The sequence below is a fragment of the Cervus elaphus genome, chromosome X, assembly GCF_910594005.1.
Source record: "Cervus elaphus chromosome X, mCerEla1.1, whole genome shotgun sequence".
Classification (NCBI taxonomy): domain Eukaryota; kingdom Metazoa; phylum Chordata; class Mammalia; order Artiodactyla; family Cervidae; genus Cervus; species Cervus elaphus.
This window is the reverse complement of record NC_057848.1, coordinates 38,600,941-38,616,196: the sequence shown is the minus strand read 5'-3', so window position 1 is coordinate 38,616,196 and position 15,256 is coordinate 38,600,941. Positions and strand designations below refer to the sequence as shown.

The 15,256-nt window shown below is 38.5% G+C and overlaps 1 protein-coding gene across 2 annotated transcripts in view; it reads right to left on the bottom strand.

Moving 5' to 3' along the window:
• Positions 1–14,883, bottom strand: part of PLS3 (plastin 3) — a 90,329-nt gene extending 75,446 nt beyond the window's left edge. The window contains exon 1 of one of the 2 annotated variants that reach the window (XM_043895372.1): positions 14,758–14,883. The gene's annotated coding sequence lies outside the window, so the exon portion shown is untranslated. The remainder of the gene's footprint in view (positions 1–14,757) is intronic. The other variant, XM_043895374.1, reaches the window with a different exon arrangement.
• Positions 14,884–15,256: the final 373 nt, after the last annotated feature.

Sequence of the window (15,256 nt, the reverse complement as noted above, 5' to 3'; positions counted from 1 at the left end):
AAATCCTTCAACGTATATCCAATATATTGGCATTAGAGTTTTCAAAATTCTCTGGATGCAATACTATGTAGGAAACTCTTTAAGATCAGTGATTAGGACTGCAGCTTTGTAAGTATATGGTTGAAGATACAACCTAGAAAATAATTTACCACTTTAAAGCTATAACCAATGAATTCCCATTAGGTATGGAAGAGTTGGTCAAGTTAAATAATGCTGCTTAAGTCATAGATGAAGTGAGTTTCAGAGAGTTATGTCAACTTTTAATAACACGACATTCCCCATTTTGTTAACATCTGAAAGAAAACTCCAATTAGTATAAATTGATTCATGGAGGAAGAGGAAGAGGCATTCCTAGTAAACAAAGTTGGACTCTGGATGTGATGTTTAAATTTACGGTGAGAAGGGTGACGGATTAGGTTATCAGGAGACTCTGTCCCCCACCACCGCTCTACCACTTCATGATGTGGCAAGTCAAAATCAATTTCCCTGTTGCCTCATTTGCAAAAATCAGTGGCTGGATTAGACTCTGAGCTCTTCAAATAATGGCACATTATTTTATTTATCTTAGTGATAACAGTGCCTAGCACACTGTTGATCATTAATAAAGCCCTGTTAAGTGAATTAAGTAATGGAGTAGGAAACCCACTCCAGTATTCTTGCCTGGAGAACCCCCATGGATGGAGGAACGTGGTGGGCTGCTGTCCACAGGATCACAAAGAGTGGGACACAGCTGAGTGGCTAAACACAAAACAAATGAATTAAGTACTGAAATGCATAAATGCATGCTAAGCCCCTTCAGTTGTGTCTGACTCTTTCAGACTCTGTGGACTGTAGCCTGCCAAGCTCCTCTGTCCATGGGATTCTTTAGGCAAGAATACTGGAATGGGTTGCCATTTCCTTCTCCAGGGGATCATCCCAACCCAGGGAGCGAACCCACGTCTCTCACATCTCCTGCATTGGCAGGCAGGTTCTTTACCACTAGTGCCACCTGGAAAGCCCCAAGCAAGTAAATAGGAAGTTCAACAGGAAGTTCTAAATGGGTCTCCTGGAAATTATATCTTTTCTTGACTCAACTACAGCCCTTCTCTCTCAGGGAGGCTATCCTTTCCTAGTGGGTTTGCAAGGTGCTAGCTGCCCAGAAGAATAAGGCAACTAGGCCCAGGAAATTCTCTGTGGGTTGAATATAGAAGATAATGGCCGAGATTGGTTCTAGCCATCATTACCTATTTTGACCAGCAGGGTTCTTACAAGAAAAAACTCTGTAACTGAAGGTGATTCTTTTTCATCATCCTTGGATGATAATCCCTCCTTCTCATGTTCATCCCTAAAGAGTCAAAAGGTAAAGACTCCCTCAAACGTAATGCTGCACTTTCTAAATGTAAAACACCAAGCTCTTCTGAAAATGTCAAGTGTCAAATGTATTCAGTATTATTTCTGGATAGATACACAAGAGACTAGTACTAATGGTCATGGGGATTGGAGTCAGAGGCACATTTCTTTTCTTTATGTCCATTTATAGCATTTGAATTTTGTTCTGTGTTTATATTTCATATTTGAAGAATAATTTTAAAAAATAAATATATTAGATATGCTCAATAATGCTTTAGGTTGACTGAAAACCACTATGTTTCAAAGCATTTTTCATTTACTTCTGCAATACTTAATACTGCTTACTTTTGATCCTTATACTAGGTGTTTGATAAATGTGTTTAAACAAGGCATTTTGGATAAATCTATTATATAAAAAGATTTTTTTAATGTGATTATATGACTTTTACAGATTTTCCATTATTCAAGTAAAAATATTAAGGAAAAAGTTAGTATTGGGAACAAGTTGATAATAAGCTACTAAGCTTCAGGAAACAGGAAAAAAATAGCTTCACTTAGATGTAGAAATCAATACTGCTCAGAGTGAAAGCAAGGATGTGCATTAACAGCAGAGTAGTGATACATGAAATATTATCTTGTCAGTACCACTTCTAATGCATTAGCTGACCTGTAGTTATTTAGACATTTAATATTAACATGTCCCATTATTCATAACAGCCAAACAGTGGAAACAACCCAAATGTCTATCAATGGATGTCATATATCCATACAATGGACTATTATTCAGTCATAAAAAGGAATGAAGTGTTGATACATGCTACAGTTTCAATGAACCTTGAAAACAATATTCTAGGTGAAAGAAGTCAGTCAAAAAAGACTATATGTTCCATTTATATATGAAAGTCCAGAACTGGGAAACCTGTAGAGACAGAAAGTAGATTAGTGACTGCTTGGGGTTGGAGAGATGGGTGCCTGGGGAGAGGGATAGCTTAAAAGTATGAGGTTTCTTTCTGAGGTGATGAGAAGGTTCAAAAATTGGTGACAGTCATACACATCTGTGTATATACTAAAATCCACTGAACTATAGAATTTACATGAGTGGTAGAGAATGTGAATTCTATCTCAATAAAACTGTTTTAAAAATGAAAAATATGAATATATCACAATTTCGTTTTTGATCCTAAAGTTAAGCAGTTCTCATAATGGAAGTGCTATCTGTAACATTCACTCCTGACCATTTAAAACAAGTCAGAGGAAGAAAACCAAAGAAGCCCCTTGCTTAGTCTTCTGATAGGTTCACATCATGATGTATTTTATTCAATTATGATTCATAAGCTATTAATTTGCTGATTAGGTTTTCACAATTTAATCTTTATTAGCAAAGGCCTCTTTCAAATGTATTTATGGAGAACTGCTATGTGCCAGGTGTACTGTGAAAGAATCAGGAGAATGGGTTTATTTTCCTTTCTCTCTAGAAGAACAGTGTTTTCCATGGTATATGGCAGGAATTTAGTGCTATCTTTGAAGCAAACCATATACAGAGGACATAGTACATCCAGATATAGTGCATCCATTTGATCCTCTCCCATCAAACAGAATGATGACCACATTTGGAATCCTGGGTCATTTCAAAGTCTGGGACAATCAAGAAGTTCAAGGCAGAAAATTAAGGTGTCAGTTATACCTGTGTGCAGGGCTTCCATGGTGGCTCAGATGGTAAAGAATCTGCCTGCAAATGCAGGAGACCCAGGTTCACTCCTGGGCTGGGAAGATCCCCTGGAGAAGGAAATGGCTACCCATTCCAGTACTCTTGCCTGAAGAATTCCATGGACAGAGGAGCTTGGCGGGCTACAGTCCATGGGGTTGCAAAGAGTCAGACATGACTGAGACACTAACACTTTTCTACCTGTGCACATGTGCTCAGTTGCTCAGTTGCGTTGACTCTTTCCGACCCCATGCACTGTAGCCCATTAGGCTACACCTTTGCCCAACCCAGGATAAAACCCAGGTCTCCTGCATTGCAGGTGGATTCTAAACCCAGGTCTCCTGCATTGCAGGTGGATTCTTTATCGGCTAGGCCACCAAGGAAGCCCCATTATACCTGTAGTTACTTGCTCTTATCCTTGACTCGGATAAAACTTAACAGAATGCTGTACTATAGAAAGTATGAGAGCTACATGTGCAAGTAATGGTGAATCAATGTTTTTAGGGCTTCTGCATACATGGATATTTCCACAGCTGCAGAACCAACTACTGCAGAAGTACATGCTGTGCACAACATCTACAATTTAGTAAAACTGGAAAGAATTTTATTTTTGTAAAAACTAAATGGGGAGTGGCTCACTTTCTTGCCAAAGGGCTATTTTATTCCAAGACACTGGTGTCTGCTGACCTTCATTTATAGGCTGAGCAATGTTCTATTTAAGTGAAATTAACTCATGGTGGGCACTTTTTCTAGGATGCAATAATTATTGCAAAGAAATAACAATGTTTAAACTTGATTTGTTCTTAGTTTAGATTTGATTATATTGCGTTATACATGAATGTCTTTGTTCACACAAGGCTTAAATTTAGAAATTATTTTATGTTGAGAAAAAAGGCCATATTTAAGTTCCTTTTCTACATGTAAGAATATTTTTAGGTTTTATGAAATCCAGTATTATGTCTTTTCTTCTAGACTACAGGAGTATCTTACCATCTTTGTAGCCCTAGCACCTAGCAGCTTTCATTATACTTATTTTAGTTGAATGATGAAAAGAATTCCACAAATACACTAATTAAGGCATTGTCCATGTTACTATATTTAGCTAACTCTTACTCCATCTGTAGTTTGTACTATCAGCAATATGTACCTGAGGACTTTGGGCATATTTTAAAGTTTCCCTGAGTTTTACATCTTTTTATAAATGCCTTATAGGCCTGCTTTTATATAATCCTTACGCATTTCAAAGTACTTGACATAGCAACATTCCCTTCATCTTTACACAAACCCTCTCTGGTTAGGGAAGTTTGCCATGATCTGCTTGCTCCTATAAATATATTCTAGTTTGTTTTCATTTCAGGAGGGGGGCAACTAATGCCAGAAAATTTTGATTTAGGATAAGATACCAAATGTATGGGTTGGCTTATATCTTTACACATGTTACTCTATCAGTATTTCTTTTTGGCTATCTATACTTAATGTTAATTTGGCTATATTGTTTTTTAATTATTGTAAGACAAAATATAAAATTTTAATTATTCATAACCACTTGCAAAAGCTATTCAACTGTAGCTTTAAACTGGAGACCCACAAACTTCTCAAAATATTTGTTGAATGTGTCAATGTCCTTCATCATTTCCTGGTTTTTGCTTTTGAAAACTTCCACTAGAGGAAATAACGGGCATCGTAAATTTAAAATGAATATGTTTTGGATTCACCCATGACTAAGATTCTGATTTAATTTATAACTCTCTGCCTTCCCCGGCATTTTAAGTTTTGACTGATTTAATTTCTCTTTTCTCCTATTTTTCAAAGTTAAACTTTTAAATATTCATGTTTATACTATTTGTACTATTGTAGAAACAAACACTTAAGAACTTGAAGCTTTTTTTCCCTACCCTCCAAAATAGGCATCAACATTACTTATTACCTTCCATCCTGATCTAAGCTAAATTTGTTAGTAGCAATGAGTTTACAGTGGTATCTGTAATATATTAAAAGAGTATCATTTCCAATTTTCATTTGAGGGTGAATTTAGACTGCTGGATGGCATATCCTCATAAAAAGGCAAATGGTAAAAGGGTTTCTAGCTAAGTCAAGAGGCTTCTTCAACCTGGAACATTGTTAAAATCCTCCACATGTGTAATGCAAAGCATTAGCAAGTCATATTTTCACAATACCATTAAATAAAACAAACAAAAAAAACCCTATCTTCTTTATCTTCAGTGGTGATACTTAAGGGGGAAAAAGAGTAAATCAGAGGAAAATGAAGAGGTTGCTACAGACACCTGATAAAGATCACCTAAGGCAACATTAATTGATCTATAAATTGGCGGTGCCACATGGCTTGTGGGATCTTAATTCCCTGACCAGGAATCCAACCCCTGCTCTCAGCAGTGAAAGCGTGGATTCCTAACCATTGGACCGCCAGGGAAGTCCCCACTAGTTTCTTTATAAATGTTCTCCTTTAATTTTAAGCACAACACTAAAACAAGTCATATCATCCCCATTTTATAGATAGTAAAATTGAGGTTTGGAGGAGTTACAGAACTTCCCCAATGTCACAGAGATATAAAACGGCAAAGCCATGGGAACCCACATTTTATACTAAACTCCAGTCTGACTATGAAATATAGCATGTACATAATATCTCTGAGAACAAAAAAAGGAGGTGGTGAGAATGAGTTGTGTGGTCAGACATTTTCTACATCACTTCTGGGTCATCAGAGGATGCCCAGAACAACACGGTCCTTAGTGCCACCGGTGAACTGGAGGAAGGAAACAAACATCCGAGAAGGGTCTATGAAGCAGCATGGGATAAGTTTAGAGAGAGAGATGCAGTGTGCAATGAGTCATTTAAATATACAAAATATTTGTTAAGTGTTGTAATTGGGGGATTCACTATACATGAAATCTAGGCACAAATTAACTGATGGCACCAGAAATTTTACCACTATTTGATCTCAGTTTAGCTATTTAAGAAACTTGAATGAAATATAAAACTGAGTTTATTGAGCAGTTTCAAAGTACAGGCACACCTCATTTTATTGCACTTTCCAGATATTTCACTTTTTACAAATTGAAGGTTTGTGGCAAGCCTGGATCAAGTGAGGAATCTATCGGCATCTTTTTCCCAACAACATTTTCTCATTTTGTGTCACATTTTGGGAACTTCCACCATATTTCACAATTTGTCATTATCATTATATTTGTTATAGTGATTGGTAATCAGTCATATTTAATGTTACTAGGATACACTGAAGCCTCAGATGATGAACTGGCATTTTTTAAACAAAAAAATATTTTTAATTATGTACTTTTTTAAAGACGTTATGCTATTGCACACTTAATAGAGTACAGTATTGTATACATAACTTTTGTATGTGCTAGGAAGTCAAAACAATTGGTGTGACTCACATTATGGTGGTAGTCTGGAACCCAACTGATGTATCACTGAGCTGCAACTGCACAGCCTGAGATAAAAAAGCCTGTCGACAAACAGAGCCATTTGTATGTCTGTGAGTCTATTTCTGTTTTGCAAATAAGCTCATTTATATGGTATTTTAGATTCCACGTATAAGTGATATCACATATTTGATGATATTTGTCTTTCTCTGTCTGACTACTTCACTTAGTATGATCATCTCTAGGTCCATCCGTGTTGTGGCAAATGGCATTATTTCATTCCTTTTATGGTTGAGTAATATTCCATCACATATATACACACAGAGCACATATCCATTCATCTGTCAATGGACATCTAGGTTGTTTCCATGTCTTAGCTATTGGAAACAGTGCTGCTGTGAACATTGGAGTATGTGTATATTTCCAAATTAGAGTTTTCATCTTTTCCAGATATATGCCCAGGAGTGGGATTGCTGGATCATATGGTAGTTTATGGTTACTAAAGGGGAAGGGGGGAATAAGTTTGAGATTAACATATACATACTGCTATATATAAAATATAAAAAAGGACCTACTATATAGCACAGGGAACTACACTATCTTGTAATAACCTATAATGGAAAAGAAACTGAAAAAGAATACATATGTATAAAATTGTATCACTTTGCTTACACCAGAAACTAACACAACATTATAAATCAACTATACTTCAGTAAGAATAAATTAATAAAACAAAAAAAGAACCTCTAAACACAGCCATTTAACCAACTTCAGGATTAAAAGTTTCTTTAGGATACTGAAAGTTTCTGGTCACAAATAAGCTTTCTGTACTTGAACAGAGTTTTACAGCAATCTGAAATCTAAAGGCTAATTAAATATAAACCTGTCTCCCTTCCCCCAATAACAGTTCCGTTTCAAAAAATAGAACTTCCTATGATTGTGCACCCCACAGGATTCTACTTCATCCTGCTTTGCACCTGCTAACTAGATCAGAGGAAACCACAATATTTCTAAGACATATACTTTACCTAAACCAGCTCCAGTTTAGTCACATACAAAACACTATATAAAGAATGGCTTTTTGTTTTCCTGAGTGCTGTTCTTTGAAATCAAGGCTCTTTTTGGGTAAGCCAGTGTTTCAACTTCAAAGATTGTCAAAGGAATTCATCTTTAAAAACAAAAATCTTTGCAGTTTTTCTTCTAAATACTTATCCCAAAGAAATAATCAGAGTCACGAAATGCTTTTTGCCCCAAGATGTTCACTGAAGTATTATCTATAACACATGGAAAGAAAAAAAATTCCAACAACCTGGAATTAGTGAAATAAATTATGAAATCTCATGCAGTAATTTTAAATATTTTCAAAAATATCTTTTTACATGAAAACATTTTCACAGTATAATAAGTGAAAAAAAGAGATACAAACTGTATATACAACACAATCCCAATTTTTAAAATATTTAACTTTCTATACAGGAAACATTAAAAAATATGAACAGGTGGTATGATTATGAGTAATCTTTACTTTTATTCTTTATAAAAATTTTTGCTTTCTTCTAATATTTTTACAATGGCCTTATATTTTTTAATCCAACGTAAAGTTATTAAAAACTTCTGAAATGCACACTACTTAAGACACTTTTCCAGCAGATTAACTAAATATGCCTATTGACTATTATAGCAATAGGATATACCAAAGGAATCATCTCTTGTCATTTTTACCTCTGAGAAAGCAGTCTTAAATGGAAATTCTTCCTCACTGAAATACAAGCTCCAAAATGTCAAAAAGACATCAAGAAATGGCAAAAACAGGGACATATAAGCAAGTTTTAAATACAGAAAAAAAACTTAAAAATGACATTCATTTATAAAGGACAATGTATTAATATTATAATTCAGTGTCAATAGCAGAATGTCAATCTGAGCACAACACTATGTAATTAGAGTGTATAATGTAGAATGCAATAATATGAATATTCAAAGCTATTATACTGTCCTCACAAATTCTATTTTATAAAAAGCATTTATATTTTATATAAATACACATATAAATTAAAAACAGCTTAAGAGAATCAAAGTTTTATTTTCAATGACTGGGTTACAAGGTTACAAAAAATGATTTGCTATTGACTCTTTTAAACCAGAGATGGTAGAAATAAGAGATCAGATTTTACAAAAGAAAATGATTTCTTTTAGCAAAAAGAATCTTCTCTTCAGAACTAGCCACACGATACCAGGTAATTTCAAAAGTCCTTTAACTCAAGGCTTTCTGCTTATTTCATTTTCATTAGGTACTGTTACTTCACAAATGATATTTTAACAAATGTTATCAAACATAATTTTAATAAAATAAAAACATTTGCATTCAAAGAATGACAGAGTTAAAGAACCATTATGTAACTGGCAAGATGACAAAAGACATTGAAAATTAATTCCAAGTTAACAATTTTGAGGGCAGGGGTTGAAAATGACCTAGCCCAAGGCTTGTTTTTCAAAAAAACAAAAAAAAGGGGGGTTGAAAATGACCTAGCCCAAGGCCTGTTTTTCAAAAGAAAATCTACATTCACTTCTCACCTTTTCTGTGTTAATGATGGCATGACACTTAAACAAACAGACTAGCTCATTCATTATACACTTTTCCATACTTACATACACAATTTAGAGTGCAATTACACAGAGAAACATTTGATTTTTCATGTGCAATTTTACACAAAACCTCCTATAACAGGCAATCACAAAACTAAGAATGAAGTATGATAAGCCAAAGTACTTTGTAAGCTTTAGCAATGAATGCCAAAATACCGCTCGATAGTTGCCTGGGAAAAGTAAGGGAAAAAAAAAACAACAACAAAAACCACCACATTAATGGCTTTAACGGGCTACTTGGCACAATATTTGAGAGAAAAGAATATAACAAAGTATGACACGTATAGGGCTTAATGCTCTTGTTATTAACCATTTCTCTTATTTTTCATTATATTATGTCTGGCTTTATTTCTCCTTAGCTTGTAAAAGTGGATGGTTGGAGACTATTACAGACAAGTAAAAATGTGGCAAAACTTAAAGTGATGAGAATTCTATTTCTGCAAACTCTTGTTAAAACTTTGGTGCTTATATGATATACTAGTACAGTACTTTGAATTTATATAGCACCTGTCTGCTGAAGAGCCAAGGCTTACATAGCTCATTTATCCTTTCAGCATCCCTGTGAAATACGTAGATTGGAAACAGATGGTTTACAAATAAAGTATAATCCAGATATGAACACAGAGAACTTCCATAATTTACTTAAGATGGCCTATCTGTGCAAACTGTAGAGGATTAAAAGACCCTGGAGTTTTTTCCAGTAAACAACACTACCTCCTTATCATCAAACCAATTTCTACACTGCTAAGAAAAATTAAGCTTTCTTATTATATAAAATCAGAAAGTTTAATGTGCCAAAAATCTCTGATAAGGGATGAAAGAAATGGTCTATATTTTAAAGAAAAAACATTAGTCATGGCATAAGCCGCCAGTGTATAGTCATCAATCTTCCAACAAGCTTAAATACAGTTGCTTCTCAGGTGGTGCTAGTGGTAAAGAACCCGCCTGCCAATGCAGGAGACATAAGAAATTAGGGTTCAGTCCCTGGGTAGGGAAGATCCCCTGGAGGAGTGCACGGCAACCACTCCAGTATTCTTGCCTGGAGAATCCCATGGACAGAGGAAGCTGGCACCCTGTAGTCCATAGGACAGCAAAGAGTTGGACATGACTGAAGTGACTTAGCATGCAATATAGTTGCATTAAAATTGGCAAAAAAAATCAACTGATAAATAAAATTGAAATAAGCCATACTATTTCTATATAAAAGACACAAAGTCCTTGAGCCATGCCCTCAGTTTATAAATGAGAAAATGTGTGGTGTCTGGCACATGTATGTACTCAATGTTACATAATAATGTAATAATCTTTAGTGACTTTCTCAAGGTCAAATTATGAGTCAGTGTCAGAACCATGTCTAGAATGCAGTTCTTCTGAAGGAAGTCCAACATACTTCTCCCTTAACATTGTAATTTTCATTTAACAGCAATGCTTTTTCATCCCTAAAACAGTTTATACTCAGCAATATTTGTCTTTCAAGTGCTAAGAATAAGGCAAATTCAATGTTATTAAACATACTAAAATTTTGGAAACTATCACCTCCATAACTACCAGTTGGCCCAAGAATTATCAGATCTTTTCCTGAGACTGACATTTCATTATTAGACTGTTTTTAATATTTCTAGACCATAATTTTAACCAAAGCTCTCTCATAACTAAAAACAGTGAGTCGTGACCACTGGTATCTAAAAGACCTTCCAACAGTATAATGTATCCAAAAAACCTTTGAAACCTCCAACACATTGAACATACATTACATGGTATGTCATTCCCTAGAATAATTATACAGACTCAAAATGTGATCTAGCTGCTTTCTTCTAAACTGAGTTTTATTATTTTCACACATCAAACTTTCCCCCCCCCCCCGGATTACTTTTCACCAAAACAGCATGAGCAATTACAAAGTGATTCCAAAAACAGATACCCAAGTCGTCATGTACTGATAGATGTTAGATGTTTGTTTTCAATTTTATATCTGCTACTTCTGGAATCTATACTAAACAGCAAAAACAAACAGTTTGGCATATACATTCCACCTAGATTATGATAAATTCTGATAAGGAATGACAGAAATGGTCTATATTTTAAAGAAATAACAGTCACACAGTAGCAAATTCACTAATTTATCATGTGTGCTAAGAATATGTCAGTATATTTCTTGGATAGGCAAACAGAAATGCCTAAAACAGAATATGGAAAAATTGCAAATGGATTTCTTTCCTTTTCTCTGTCAGTTTCACCAAAAATAATCTCCTTAGTGCTCAAACACCATGGCGAAGCTACTACCCACTTCATTTCAGTAACAGTCACACTGTTTGCCTTGGAGAGACATCGACTCAGTGGACATGAATTTGCGCAAACTCCAGGAGACAGTGAAGGACAGGGAAGCCTGACTTGCCACAGTCCATGGGGTCGCAAAGAGTCGGACATGACTGAACAACAACAAAAATTTCCATGTAGCTCCTGATAGTGCCCTGAATACTGACATTCTGCCAGTATAAATAGTCACAGTTAAGTCTAATGTACTTGTAACCATTTGTAGAAAAAACTTAATCGCAACCCAAATATTACTCACTAGTTATAATTAATCCTTTTACCCAAAATTAATTAAGCCGAGACAGTTTTAGCAATTGACCCTAAATGATGCCATCAGATTGGAGTCCTTCAACCTGAGTGTTGATTGTGTAAAATCAAGTTGTTGGTTAGTTGCTAGGTAGTGTCCCACTCTTTTGCGACCCCATGGAGGCAAAGCATAATTTATTTGGCTCTCCCACCCCAGACAAAGAGTTTGATCACTTTCTAGGTCTAACAATAGAAATTAAGTATTAGACTCATAATCCTCTAATTTTAATGAAAGCCTGGGTTCATTAGATCATACCACTAAAAAATGAAGTCAGTAGTTTTAAACAAGTGGACACCTCCGAGACAAAAGACTGGACAGACAGCCTAGTGAGGATCCTGTTTTGACATGAGTTAATATTATTTTATAAAGAACTTAACTCCCGACCACTTTAACCTAGTTGGATAGTTGTACTCTTTCTTTTTTTAAGGTTAAATATTTATTAGTTCAATCTAAAATTATATTATCACCTCACTTCCACTAGGGGGGTCTATCTAGCAGTGTGTCCTTAACTCCCAATTAACTCAGGTGCAGCTTGAGTCCACTTCCAGCTAATCTGTGCTGCCAGGTTAAGCCTGGCGGTCAGAGCTATGTGCTTTAAAGTTGTTCTAGTTTTTAGGGTCAGAAACCCATGCACAGCATGAAAATGGAGTGCTCAAGTCATTCAGAGGTTGCTGCAGTACGTAGACAAAGGGTTTTTGGCTAAAGCAAAGCCAAAATCTCTTAACTGTTCCCAGCTTCATTTTTAGCTGCCCTAGTTGTTTTCAAGACTGAATATGTGTCAACTGGATCCATTTTTGTAAATAAGTAAAGCTTTTAAACTCTTGACCTCAGGGGTTCTGCTGCCCATTTCTGTACTCTGCAATATATAATCTAAATCACAAAAACCGTAACATTTTTCCAACAGCAGTCTTAACTTGGGTCACTTGGGTGGGTATTGGTCATTACAGAAGTTGTTTCTGTGGCATCTCATTATTGTGCTAAAGTATTGGCAGGCACAAACCCAAACAGCTCCATTTCTCAAATTTAGTGTCCACTGTTTTTGTGCCTTATTTCTGATCCAATTTCAAACCACAGTAACTGATGGTTAATTTTAGCCAAGAGATTATCCACCACTTTCAAGCAGATGCCTAATATAGAGAACAGTTCAACTGGAATATAGGCCAAACCCAGGTACATGGACAAAGCCTAATTTTTTAAAAACACTATCTTATAGGATATGGCTTCAAATCAATCATTTCAGAATGAAACAGGGCATGAATAAAAGGACAATTTTCCCAGGAAATAATTAGTAAGATATTTTTAAAATTTAGAAAAGCCATAACTAGATTGAAGAGCCACAGGGGAGACACATATCCCAGCACAAACATGTTTCAAGCCCTTGTTTTAAAAACAGCTTCTGTTTTTATTCTGGATAAAATCTGAGCACCAAATTCCCTTTCTGTTCCCCTCATCCACATCCAAGTAGAATTCCCTTGAGTGGAGGCTAGTTCACACCCTCTCCCCTTTTTGGTCGCGTATTTTTGGGAAAATGGACTTCAGCCATTACATTCCAGTTTTAAAGTCAAAAGAAGTCATGTGACAATGACCCCGGGGGCATCAGAGACTTGGGGCACGTGATGCCAATTGGCATGTGTGGGGCTTCCGCCACTATGTTGGAATTCGCTCTAAATTGCAGCTTCAGGATCAAGTTTAGGCGCCCAAATACACTGTGACATCTTATAAAGCGGACTATCTGCTTATCTCTCAGGAGTTTTTCATTTCACCTAGGTACCTACTGTGCGGCCTGCCAGGCTCTTTTCCCAGTCCCCACCCTCATTCCTGGTAACAGGTCAGGTACTCCCAGCATCCTGTCTGTCTGATCCTAAATGGCGAATTAATTCTAAACTCAACCTTGAGCACCAACCGGGATGTCGTGCAAATCGGGTGTGGAGCAAGAAGCGTCGCGTACGGGAAGTGTCATAAAGCCTTAAGTCCACTCCACCTCCCAGGCTGGGATCTTCTGCCCAGGAGCCCGGCGGTCTGAGCCGCCAGCACATTAAAGCCAGTAGCAGCGGCGGCAACTTTGGGACTGGCCAGAAGCCAGGGCGCGGGTAGTCGGCGTTCCCCGCCGCCCCCGCCCCCCGCCTCGCCTCTCATTAGGGCGCTAAGTACTGCGGGTGCGGAAAAGTAAACACCCTTTACTGTGCTGTGTGGGAGAAGGGGGATGTTGCCCCTCTCCCACCGCCCCTTTCGACTCCGTCTCCCGAGCGGCCGGGACGGAGTGCGCTCGAGGGTGCGGAACCAGAGGGGCTGAGAAAGAAGCAGACAGGGCGGCGAGGAATCGGGAGAGTGAAGAACGGAAAGGTGCTGTCCTAAAGGCATGGGGATGTCCTGCTACTGAAAGGAAAAAAAGTGCTTACTCATAGGGAGACGCGGTACGATCGCTAAGCGATCGCTACTGGCCAGGGAAGCAGGCGGAAAGCAGGCAACCAGAGCCTCGTTCTCTCCCTGGGCCACCGCACCCCGTGGAGCCGGGGGCCGAGGTGAGCCTGCGAGGTCACCGGAGGCGGGCGAGCGGGGGCTGGAGGCGTAGCAGGCGGCGGGCTCCGGGATTTCCTGAGTCCGGAGCCGGCGGAGGCGGCGGGAGGAGGGTGGCAGTAGCTGGAGAAGGACGATCGAGGGAACTTTTAGGCGCTGGGTTTCTACTTTGGGGCCGCCGCCGGTAAAGGGGAGAAGGGCAAGGGCTGGCGTCAAGGACTCCAGCCCAAGGTTGGCAACAAGTTAAAAGCAACTATTGAGAAAATACCATCTCCCCAGTGAACGTCAGAAAATGTGTTTGCGGCGGGTAGCGGTCCTGAGGAACATTCGGTCACTCCCACCCATCCCTGCTGTGAACGGTCGCTTTGGCGCCCAAGGCTGGGACAGAAATCTCTCCAGCCTCCCTCTCAGGCCCCCGCCCCCCATGCCAGGCATGTTCCCGCCGAGGTTCCTGGAGATGCTCTCCTCTGGACCCACTCCTGCCCACGCTCAGGGACCCTGCTCCCCTCGTGCCCTCCTGTACCTGCAGAGCACTTACAGAAAGTCGCAGAGTACCGGATCTGGCCCGACTGTCTCCTTCCGACGCACTCAGACAACTTCTGCCGCTCGGAATTCTTGCGGCTGTGGTTCTAAAGCCAGCGCTCCCGCCCCTTCTGCCAGGCCCTCCGCCCCTCGGCCGCCGCCATTGGCTCGGGTGGTGCTAGCAGTCGGCCTGGGAACCAGGAAGGGGATTGGGCCACGAGCCTGTCACATCATCTGGGTGGGGTGTTGGGACGCCTGGCACAGGGATGGGCGCCCTGGAGGGATGGGGACAGTAACTGCGGCTGGGAGCGGAGATTGGTCCTCTGCTCCTTTTCTCCCCTTTCCTAGCTCCGAAGAGACTAGAAGTCCTCAGAGCCTGGCTGGGGTACCACGTTCCCAAAAATCGTGTAGAATAAATGAAAATATGAGAATGTGGGAGCGAGAGTTTGAACGTTACCAAGACCCTATTTAAGTCTAGAGAGTACAGTTTCAACGTAGAATCGTAAAAAGAATCT